This window comes from Larus michahellis, chromosome 9 (genome assembly GCF_964199755.1).
Source record: "Larus michahellis chromosome 9, bLarMic1.1, whole genome shotgun sequence".
Taxonomy (NCBI): domain Eukaryota; kingdom Metazoa; phylum Chordata; class Aves; order Charadriiformes; family Laridae; genus Larus; species Larus michahellis.
The window spans coordinates 10,546,373-10,556,835 of record NC_133904.1 but is presented as its reverse complement, the minus strand read 5'-3'; the positions used below and the strand labels follow the sequence as shown (position 1 = coordinate 10,556,835).

The following is a 10,463-nucleotide window of genomic DNA, read 5'->3' as shown; positions in this document are numbered from 1 at the left end:
GGGTTGGTGTAATCCTCATACAAGCAAAGAAGGATAAGCATAGCCCTCATCCACCTTCCATGCTGACCTTCACAGGCACATGCATGAAGTGCTTCTGCATTCCTGATGGGGAGCAGATAGGGCAGAAAGCAATTTTGTCATGGCCTGAACTTCTTGCCTTTTGCCAGACTCTTCTGGAGAAGGTAGATGCTTCAGAAAGGCTTAACCTTTTAAAGACTACAGCTGACTCTGATGGAAGTAATTTGCCACACCTAACACAAATTGTTTGGTGATGGGATAGGATAGGATAGGATAGGATAGGATAGGATAGGATAGGATAGGATAGGATAGGATAGGATAGGATAGGATAGAGGTGTGTCATACAGCAGCAGTCCTCTGCAAAGAGCTAATGAAGGGCCTGATCACTTAGACTTGAGTAGCTGACTAGAAGCAGCTGCTGCAACTCTGCTCCGGTCAAATGGGGACAGGAGGCAGAGGCATGGGGTTGTTACAGGAGGCACTGGAGGGGAAGTGGAGGAGGCAGGATGCAGTGTGAAGGAGGAGCACCACAAAATTCTTTGCTGTTCACCAGGTATTTTTGTGTTAAAGTAGGAAGAAGTGGAGAGTGAGGCTAGGATAGGCTCTTCTCCCTTGCTAGCTTGGAGAAGAGATAAAAAGGCAAAGGATGAATGAGATCTGTAGGGGGGCAGAGTCCATGGCTCTCTGGTCTTTGGTATACGAAATAAGCCTTTTTGCTCTGAGAAGGGTGAGACCTTGAGCTATGTAGATAGAAAAGTTTGGAGGTTTTATGCCCAAAATATGATATGAAGAGATTGCTTGTGGGTACTCTTGGGGCCCTTTTGCAATTTAAAACTCAATTGCTGTGAAAACTCTGTAAGCTTCTCTGTAATCTCTAATATATTTGATTAAAAAAATTGTGTATGGGTAACGATCTGAGAAGCTGGGCACGTGTCTGGTTACTCTGGAAAGTAACTTCTGCTCTAGTTTACAAGCCTACATCAGTTGGGAAGCATTTGCAGAGATCAGCCTCCTCTTAATTTTTCTACTTGATGGGGTACAAGTTTCCCTTCTGTAACAATCTTTCTCAAAAACAACAGTAACAAAAAGATTTTCCAGAATTCAGGGGCTAAGGAAATTAATACCACTGTAGTTCTCTTTTTCTGCCATGTTAGAAATCCTTTTGCGTGTGTAGTACTAAGGTTGTTAGGAAAGCAGAAGGAATGGCTTTATCAACCACCTGGATGGACTCTTTCTTATTGGCAGATACAGTTGTATCCTGGTTCTTCTGATCAAGAAACCAAGCAATGATATCTAGTTAATCCAGGTGTGACTGCTACAACCTATGAGTCTCCCACCAGTTTTGTATGTAGTAAAAGCCTCAGGTATTTTTCATGTCTCTGCATCCAATTACAAAGGCAAGATCGAAGTTTTGTTTTTTTACTTTGTATGTTTGGGCAAAGGAAGGACTAAGTTGTCCTTAGCTGCCTTTCTGGTGGTAGACTCTGATTGGGAAATCCCTTACTATCTCCCAGGAGCAGCCTGTTAGTCACTAATATCTGAGTGCACCGCACTTGGCCTCTGGTTGCACAAGGAGTCATATGCTAAATTCTACGCTAGTTACTTGGTTTAAACTTATTGAACTGAAATGTTGTGTAGACCTTATCATTTGAAGGGAAAATGATACCACAACAGGACTTAATGGATTGCGTGCCTATGAATGCAATATAGCGCAGAAAATGCTCAGACAACTGCATAGCTGCTTGTCTTGCAAATGCAGCAGTAGAAAGCTGTGCTCCTTCTCCTTTCCTGAGCATGGTCAGAACCTACAAATTAGTTTTCACAGTGACAGGGTGTAACCATTAGACATTAATGTGAAACACATGTGCACTTGTGTTGGGTTGCAGTTTTAGAATGCCTGGTTGTGATTCCAGGATTTAGTGATGTTAATTTGAAGGCTATCATTGACCTCTCTGGTGCAGGATCAGACCCTAATTACTAATTTATAGGTGCGAGCTTAGCATGGTTCATGGAGATATGCTACCATCTCGTTGAGGAAGGAACATAGTCTGCTGTTTATTTTAGTTCTGTTGGACAGTAAGATTAGATGTTGAGATTAAGCTAAATGAATGGTTCATTAATAATTTATTTATATCCGTATTCATAGCTTGAATCAGTGTTGTCAGGGCTTGTACTGCAGATTCTTTCTGATTCCTGGAGCTTTCCAACCAGCTGCATCTGGCACTTGGGACTGGGATGCAGAAGCAGAGTGGTGGTGGTGTGCAGCAGTAGCACTGCTCTGTGCTGTTCTGTGAACGCCCTCTGCCACTGCAGGGGTGAGATGGATAGGGATGGATAACTTAAACCAGGAAAAAACCCAAATAAAAATATCAGATCTGAATATAGGGGAAGTACTTTGTGGGGCAACTGCTAATATCGGTGAACTTCCAGGACTTTTCCTGTCCCCTGGAGAAAACAGAGCATTTTCTCTTTGGGGATGGTCAGTAGAACAAATATTTTGTGATTGCTTGTCTCAGTAAGAAAAAGTTGCAGCAATGACAAAGCACAGCTAATAAAGGGGAAAAAAAAAAATAGAGAAGGAAAGGTGAAGCAGTGAAACAGAAAAAGAGGGTAAAAGACAAAAGGTGAAAAGAGAGAAAGGTGTCAGATTTCTTTTGGCATTCATGTGCTCTGTATATAGAGTTTGAATATATTTTCCAGAAGAGGATTTCCCCTTGCATTTGCAATTCAAAGCTTCTAGCAAATTCCACTGTTTCCCTTGGCACTTCTTCAGCCTCTGTGGATTTTCCAGTTCTGTTTTTCAGATGCAGTGTAACTGTCAAATTGTGGGGTTTTATATTTTTCTTCCCTGAAGTTATGTGGCTTAAGGTGTTTTGTGGCATTTCTTAAGATTTTGGTTCAAAAACTGAAAAGATGCAGGGACCTTGTTCTCTTTTGGATTTCTGGTTTAGTTCATGGTCTTTAGGACTCTTTGGATATATGACAATGTTGCCTGTCCTTCTCCACTTTATTCCCTTGCATGAATAAGTGAGTAAGAAGATTTAGGGTTCTCTATGGTATGGGTAGGTGGTGATACACAACTATTATGTTCAAGTAATGGGGTGGTTGGGAAGTGCTCATAAAAACCCCATACCACCAAAGGGGCTGATATATTTGGGGTGATAAGTAGAGAAACAAGAGACTTGCTACATCACTGTCTTAAGAACATAAAAGCATCTGCCCCACATCGTAGCCAATTCCATTTCCCTCGTATGCTTATCCAAAATGTTCTTTTTGGCTAGTCATTTTGAAATTGCATAGATAAGAAGATGATAAAGGCCGTCTAACAGTAAACAGTACAGATAGTAATTTGCTTTATTTTTACCTCTCCTAGTGTATAAAATTACTGGTTTTTAACAGAGCCCTGCTTTGCATGCATGACGATAACAAGCTGAAAACATTTCATGTTTGTCAAAGCAGGACTGCAAAATAAAACTGTGATCACTAAAGCCTGGATGTCTGGAGAGAACCTTTATGGTGGAGAGCAGAGAAGTAACTAACATGTGGCTCTTCAAAAGCCCACATGCAGTGAAGATGTTAAGAAAGTGAAAATTGTTTCAACTTGTTCTGAACTGAAGTAGGATCCTGCTAATGGATCCATTACTAACATGAGGACATGCAATAAGGTTTTTCCTAATCGCTGCTGTGATGGGCTGGTGAAAGTTTTGGGATAAGCTGCAGTAATAGCTAATTGTATGTGGAGGCTCGACCAGGCAAAGGGTTTCAAAGGGCTGCATGGGAGAATTCACTTCACAAGAGGCCCCTTTCAGATACTCTCCAGGTTTGGAGCTCCTTTCCTTTTAGTACACATTCTGGGAAAGCACTTTTATAATCCTCCTTTAGAGTTATTGCGAGTGAATGCAGTGATGGTTCAATGAAAAAGCATGAAAACAGTAATGGAATTTCTTTTCTTTTTTTTTTTCTTTCTTTCTTAATAGGCCCTTTAGAAAGTCAGACCATATGTGTAGAAGCCTTATTAACCAGGGGCCAGGTTTGGAAAGAACTGTGGTAAATTACCAAAATGAATTTGAAAATAAACCTAGAAAGCACATATTCAACTTCTAAATTGGTACTTGGAAAAAAAAAAAATCAGACCTATAATTATTTGGTATCTTATGACAGTTCAAATAATCTTTGGTGTAATTTTTATAAGACTGAAACTTATTAGGCAGAAAGAGTGTTGTTAGGAAAATGTTAGAACGCTGCATGTTTCACTTTGAAATAGCTTTCTTAGAAGAGAAGTATAATTTTATATTCTCTGTATCTTAATACATTTATTGCAAAAAATTATTTTTGATAGACTATGTAAATGTTCTGGATGACCTACATAAGAAATATGTAAAAGCATTAGACTGTTTTCTGTAGCTGAAACTTAGAGAAAGCCAAGACTGGAGGTGGAGAGAGAAGGCATTACTTCTCCCTCAATGAACAAGGATTTTTTTTTTTAATAATTCCAAAATATTTTTGGTCTACAAGTGTTTGTTTGTACTTGTTCCTAACCTGTTACAGGTATGTGCATTGTAGGGCCATGTTTTTGGTTTTGGGTTTTTTCTTATTCCATCATAAAAATGATGAATAACTTATGGAAATAATGGGCAAATCCACACAAAATTCAGATCACGAGTCTTCTGTTCAAAGGTCTCGGAAAACTAAAATTTTCACCCTCTCATCCATAATAAGAACCTATCAGATGGTCACTTTGTGGAAGGGGGAAAAGAAGAGCTGTTAATTCTCTATTTAATTTGAACAAATATTGATATCAGAATGGTTAGTGGAAATTTGGTGTATTTCAGATCAAATGTGCATTGCAAATGTGAATGTGTCCTTTGGAGAGAAGGTATTTATTGTTTCCCTCCCCAAACTGCTGTTAGTTACAGCATGGTCTATCTGGTTGAAGAAATACCTTTTCTTTACTTTCCATTAACTGCTTTTTCAGATTTGCATGTGATCCTGAAAACTCTTCTGGCAGAAAACCCTCACAGCGCAATCTGCAGAACTGAAGTAAATCTTTAATTCAAAAACTCTGGAGCAATTTACACTTCTTTACGGCTTGATTCTTTTTTTTAATTCACTGATGAATTAAATATTCTTATTACTGAAACATCTTGGAAATTACCAAATAGACCATGTTAGTGGAAAGTAATATGAAAGGTATAAAGTACAGGAGAATTTTGCATATTATACAATTCCCTTTATTATACAGTGCACACTGGTCTTGCTTCTAGGTTATAAAATCCTTAAATTTTTCCTTTTTTTTTTTTTAAAAACTGGTTTCTCATGTTATGGCTTTCTGATGACAACAGAATGGCAATGTTGGCTGTTGCATTTTAACTGTCTCAGTAGGTTGCTGTGGAACAACTTTGTCCTGTTATGGGTACTTTGTCTTTGGGATTAAGATTTTTCTAAAGGTTCCTGCAAACAATGTTTGAGAATCAAGAATTTGAAACATTGTTGTGCAAAATGATTTGAAATAAATAAAAATTGATAAGCATGTTTAAGATTACAAGAAATAATTGCTTTTCTGTCTAACTCTAGGTAGAGGAGGAAGAGAATGGAAAAGAACAGCAGAGAGAACACGATCTGCTGGTTTTTGGATTATTTTTTTTTTTTCCTCTGGTGTGTGTTTAAAATCCCTAGTGTTTAGGGAAATGGTCAGTCAGGGAAAACGGGGTAGACTTGCTACCTTTCTGGCTGGTCAGATTAGAAATAGTTGCTATCTGACAACTGAAACCTGCCAACTGAAAAAGTCTGAAGCAACATGGAGTGGAAGAAAAGCTTGCTGTTCTACTGTTTCACTCTATGTGAAACAGCAGTCCCATAGGAATAAAGGATTCTTCTTTAGCAACCTTATCTCAGAACACATCAGACTCCCCTATCTCAAATTACTGGAAAATGAAAGACTTTTGGTGGATAAATTAACTTTGGGCATGTATTTTAATCATAATAAAAGGCAATGTTTATTTAGAAATGTATTTTTCCCTATCTTGATAGTTTACTGGACACACTAATGAAGCACAGCTCTGTGGTTCATTGTGGAATCACACAGATTAGCTAGAAATTCTGCTGTGAATTAACATAGATTTGGCTACAGATGGAACTGCAGGCGAGTCATCATTATGGTTTAAACCTATTAATGTTTACAACTGTTTCTTTAAATCAGATTTGTTTTTAAATAGGATGATTGTGAGAATCCTTTCGTGTTTTTAAGATGAAAGAAAATGACCAAAGAACTGGTTAGCTGTGGCATGATTTAAGAAAATAATCATAAAAAATTGCTATATAGAACTCCTGCTCTAAGATTTCAGTGATGCCTGTCAAAAAAAAGATTATTCCTATTATCCCTTTTTGTAGAATTATTATTGTAAATCCCAGTAGTTCTCATTGTCTGAGTTTCTGGAAAAATCAGATGAATTGAGTTGCTTACTTGACATGGAATATAATAAACTCATAGTGTAAATGCCTCTGCTTTCTCAATAACTTCCAGTTTATCTTAAACAGGACATCTATTTCTGAACTCCCAATTTAAATTATGTATTCTGGATATCTACTCTTTCACTCGCTCCTAAATGTAACTGGATCCAATTGTATAATATTCTTTTTTCTTCAAGAAAAGTCTGATTATAAATGTGGGCTAAAGAGCATGCTGAAAGGCCAGGGCAGGTGTTGGAAACCTGGGATGCTGAACCACCATGTGCTTTGCTACTGGTGAGATGATGTCTTGTTTGGCAAACAGCTGAACATAGGAGGAAGTGAGGTTTAGCCTTGGCGTAGATATCAGATGATAAAATTGTATGATGCCCCACCATTCTGGGCATTAAGATGAACATTAGCTTCTGCACTTGAAATTTCTCTGTAGCATCATGGATTTGCCAGAAACTCTCCACAGTGCTGGTCTTGCTTGTATTTTATAAGAAACAGATAAATGACTGTTTAAAAAATAAAGAAAAAAAAAAAATCCCCCAGGCTACAGCTCCCAAAGAGGCACTTCATTTTGAAGAGGGGGATTAATGGAGGTAACTGTTTATGTATGAAATGTATTTTTGCTTTCTAAGTAGAGTTCCAATTAAGTGGCAGAATTATGTCATTTTCTTGGCTTACTGGTGAAAGCTTTGCTATACATTTGGACGCTAAATTTATTTTCCTCTTTTCAACTATGAATTTCCATGCTCCTCTGAAGTGGAATGTTGACAAAGCGAGAGAGGGTTACTTGCAGATCAAGTGCATCTCAGCAAGCTGTCCATGCTTTCTTTAAGCTTTGGTATGGGAGCAATTAGTGCCATGTCTGAGAAGTTAATGCCAACTTAATACCCCTTCTGTTCTTGACCCCAATCCTCAAGAGTTCATGAAAGGTACCTGTTGCAACTACTGTGTTTGTAATGTAGGCACATACACGTTTGGAACAAGTTTCTGAGCATCAATTGGCAAGTAAACAACTTCTAGTCTTTTCTGATCGTTGCCCATAAAGAGGTTTTTAAAGAAGAAAGAGTTGAGGCTCCTGAGAGGCCTTGGCTGATTAAGTGCTTTGTTATTTGCGTAACAGCAATAAATACAGGATTGCCTCAAATTAGACACTTGTCTATCATAGCGCTGGCATTCAAAACTTCAGGATGCTTTGAGGTCAGGCTTCAAATGTGATGTCCTTGGTAAATATAACTGCAGTTCAATATTAACATGTCAGAAATGTAATACTGAAACAACAGGATAGGTTATCCTAGACTTGATGGCATAAGCTACTACATAGGTCACACATTAATGGATTAATTTGATTATTTTGGGGAGCAAAGTCACATTTGACAGTTTGCTTTTAGAGATTTTTTTTTTTTTAATAATGAAATCTCCTAGCATCTGCCATTCAACTTGTTTCTGCCTGGCCAAGAAATCACTAGGAATTTTTCTTTGTTAGAGTAGTTACATCACCGCAGAGGGAAGATTGCTGAACTTGCAAGCTGCTTGTTTCTGCTGTGCAAGCATTCAATATTTCACATGATAACTTTAATAAATTTCATGTCTCTGTTTAGAGAGGTGAGCCTAATAAAGAAACAGATATTTAAAAGTTATTTTTAGTTAACATTTAACATGACCAAGGCAAGTTTCAGGCAGGTTAGTGGGAGGTGAGAAGTTTGCAATGTCTTTAGGCAGCCAGTTCCCCTGATCTTTCTTCTGTGATTAAATTGCTGTTTCTAGATGCAAATCTTGCCAAATAGCTGCTGGCTTTTTATATAAATTACAAAAATGTAACAGTGAAGAATAAACCTGATAAGCTGTATGAAGGTAAAGAAGAGTTGCTTATGCTCTTCTTTTGGCTAATTGCTTGTATTCAGTAGTTAGCAAGAGCTCTCTCCTGTCTTTTTAGCTGCTATGAATTGCTTAGCGCATAAGCGGCTGGAGCTTAAAGAATATTTTTTGTAAGCAGATGCAGCAAAACATTTATGCTTCTATTCTGCATCTTTTAAAAGAAGTTTATTCTGGTTTTGTGTTAAGAGTTGAGGTACACAAAGAGAGAAAACCGGAGCAAAGAGCTATGTATAACAAAGCAGAGGCTGTACATCATTAAAGTGCAAGAGGAAATTTTGTCCTGTTCCCTAATCATGGGGCTCCTCTTCTGCTAGGCAGTCTTGCCTGATGTGTGTTCCAAATTTTTCATTTTTTTTTTTAATTTAAGAAAAAGACTTCTAGGATGTTACTTGAAGCAACGCCTGAAAATTATTGTGTTACTTTAGAAATATTTGAGGGGATTCATCTCTTCATTTCTGTGACTTTGGAATAAGGCAAAGCGGGCTAGCAGACAGCAATGTCCTCAAAATGACAATCAGTTTAAGCAGGAGGGTCAGAAAAGCTGGAGAAGAAAATGGAGATGCTGTCCTGCAGCCTGCTGCGTTAGGAAATATGGTGACAGAGGAAGGAGTGGATAAATACACTGCCCCTCTGCAGCAGTCTTGCCATACGAGTGCTTTTCCCTGTGACCTTCTCCCTCCCCTCTCTTTGGAGGAGGCGTAGAAAGGGACAGTGGGGATAGAGCAGAAAGGAAATGTTAGTCTCTCTGGTATGGAAGTCTATAATAGACTTCCTCATGACAATAACGTGTTTTTAAAGGTAGCTGCTCACCTCTGGGAAACAAAACTAAATGCCCAGCTTGGCACTTTTTTGGAGGTGATCTTGGAGTGTATGGTAGCTCTGAGGCCACACACTATGTACTGAAAGCTATTTATTCATTATGTCCTGTAAACAGAGGTAATTGCCTTGGGTGCTGTGATAGTGCCATGTGAAACTGGGTAAACACAAACTAGTCTAATAGGACTTAGGTTAGTATGAATAATTAAAACGCAAGCAAAATGCATTCATGGCAGCTTTCTAATTCTCTGACTCTGTCTCTTCACCTCCATCTTGTTGCACAGGGCTCCGAGGAGAGTGTCCGTGGCAGCCATCTTGTCTTGTAAGCCTTCCCGCTGCTCCTTGTGAGGGGTGTGTGCTGAGGAGGAAATGGCTGCCTCTCCGCCTCCCAGGGGCTCCCCAAAATGTAATGTGGGTGAATGCTGCAAATCCTCTGAGGAGACAGTTATGTAAGCAGACTCTTACAGTTTGTAAGCAGTAGCTGTTGTTTCCCTACCCTGAGAAGTGTATACAAATTTTCCCTCTGTTTTCAGGCCTAGTCAGCAGAGAGGTGCCTGGCTGGAGGGCTATGGCACCACTTGCTGTGCCTACTGAGCAGCTGACTGGGGCCTGTGGTTAGAAGCTCCTACATGCAGGAATTTGCATCAGAATATGGCCCGAAGCAAACCATCTAGATCAAAGTGGGAAGTGCTGTTCCATAGGCAGTAGGAAGGCTTCACTTTGTTCCTCCCTCTCTTTTTACAGTCTACCTGCATCCTCTCTGGGACACTTGTGTGAGTCAGTGCCAACCCCCTTTTGAATTGTTACTGGGAGGAACAATTTTGAAGTCATAACAATACTTGCTGTCTGTATGTAATATTTTTTTTGCTGGCATTGTTGATGTCCTTGTGTTATACAGCATTGGTTTTGACTAGGGTTTACAGCATTTGGGTCTAGAAAGGAATCTGAAAGTAATTAAAGTCTGTGCCAGTTTGGTGAGTGTGTCTTACCGCTCTGTATCCCAGCACAGTTGTCCCAGTGCTATTTTTTATTTATCGTAACCTCTTGCTTGCTTTCTCTGGAAGAGGGCATTTTTTAAAGTTACTTCCCCCATGCTGTCACACGTTCCATTCTAATCTTCCGCCTCCCTACTGTAATTCTGATTGGAAAAAGTGATTTAACTTCACCACCGCTATATGTAGATGACATGGTAATGGCTAGCAACCTCAGGTCAAGGGACTATTTGTCTTTACAGCTCCACCAGGCAGGATTACTGCAGGCAGGAAGGTCACCCCCAACAGTGGGGACTGATGGAA

General features: G+C 39.1%; 1 long non-coding RNA gene across 1 annotated transcript; it reads left to right on the top strand.

Annotated features, from left to right (window-relative positions):
• The first annotated feature begins 505 nt into the window (after window positions 1-505).
• LOC141748648 (uncharacterized) lies at window positions 506-10,247 on the top strand. Its single transcript, XR_012589069.1, has 3 exons — window positions 506-571; window positions 9,453-9,617; window positions 9,702-10,247. It is a non-coding gene; the product is annotated as an uncharacterized LOC141748648 (long non-coding RNA).
• Window positions 10,248-10,463: the final 216 nt, after the last annotated feature.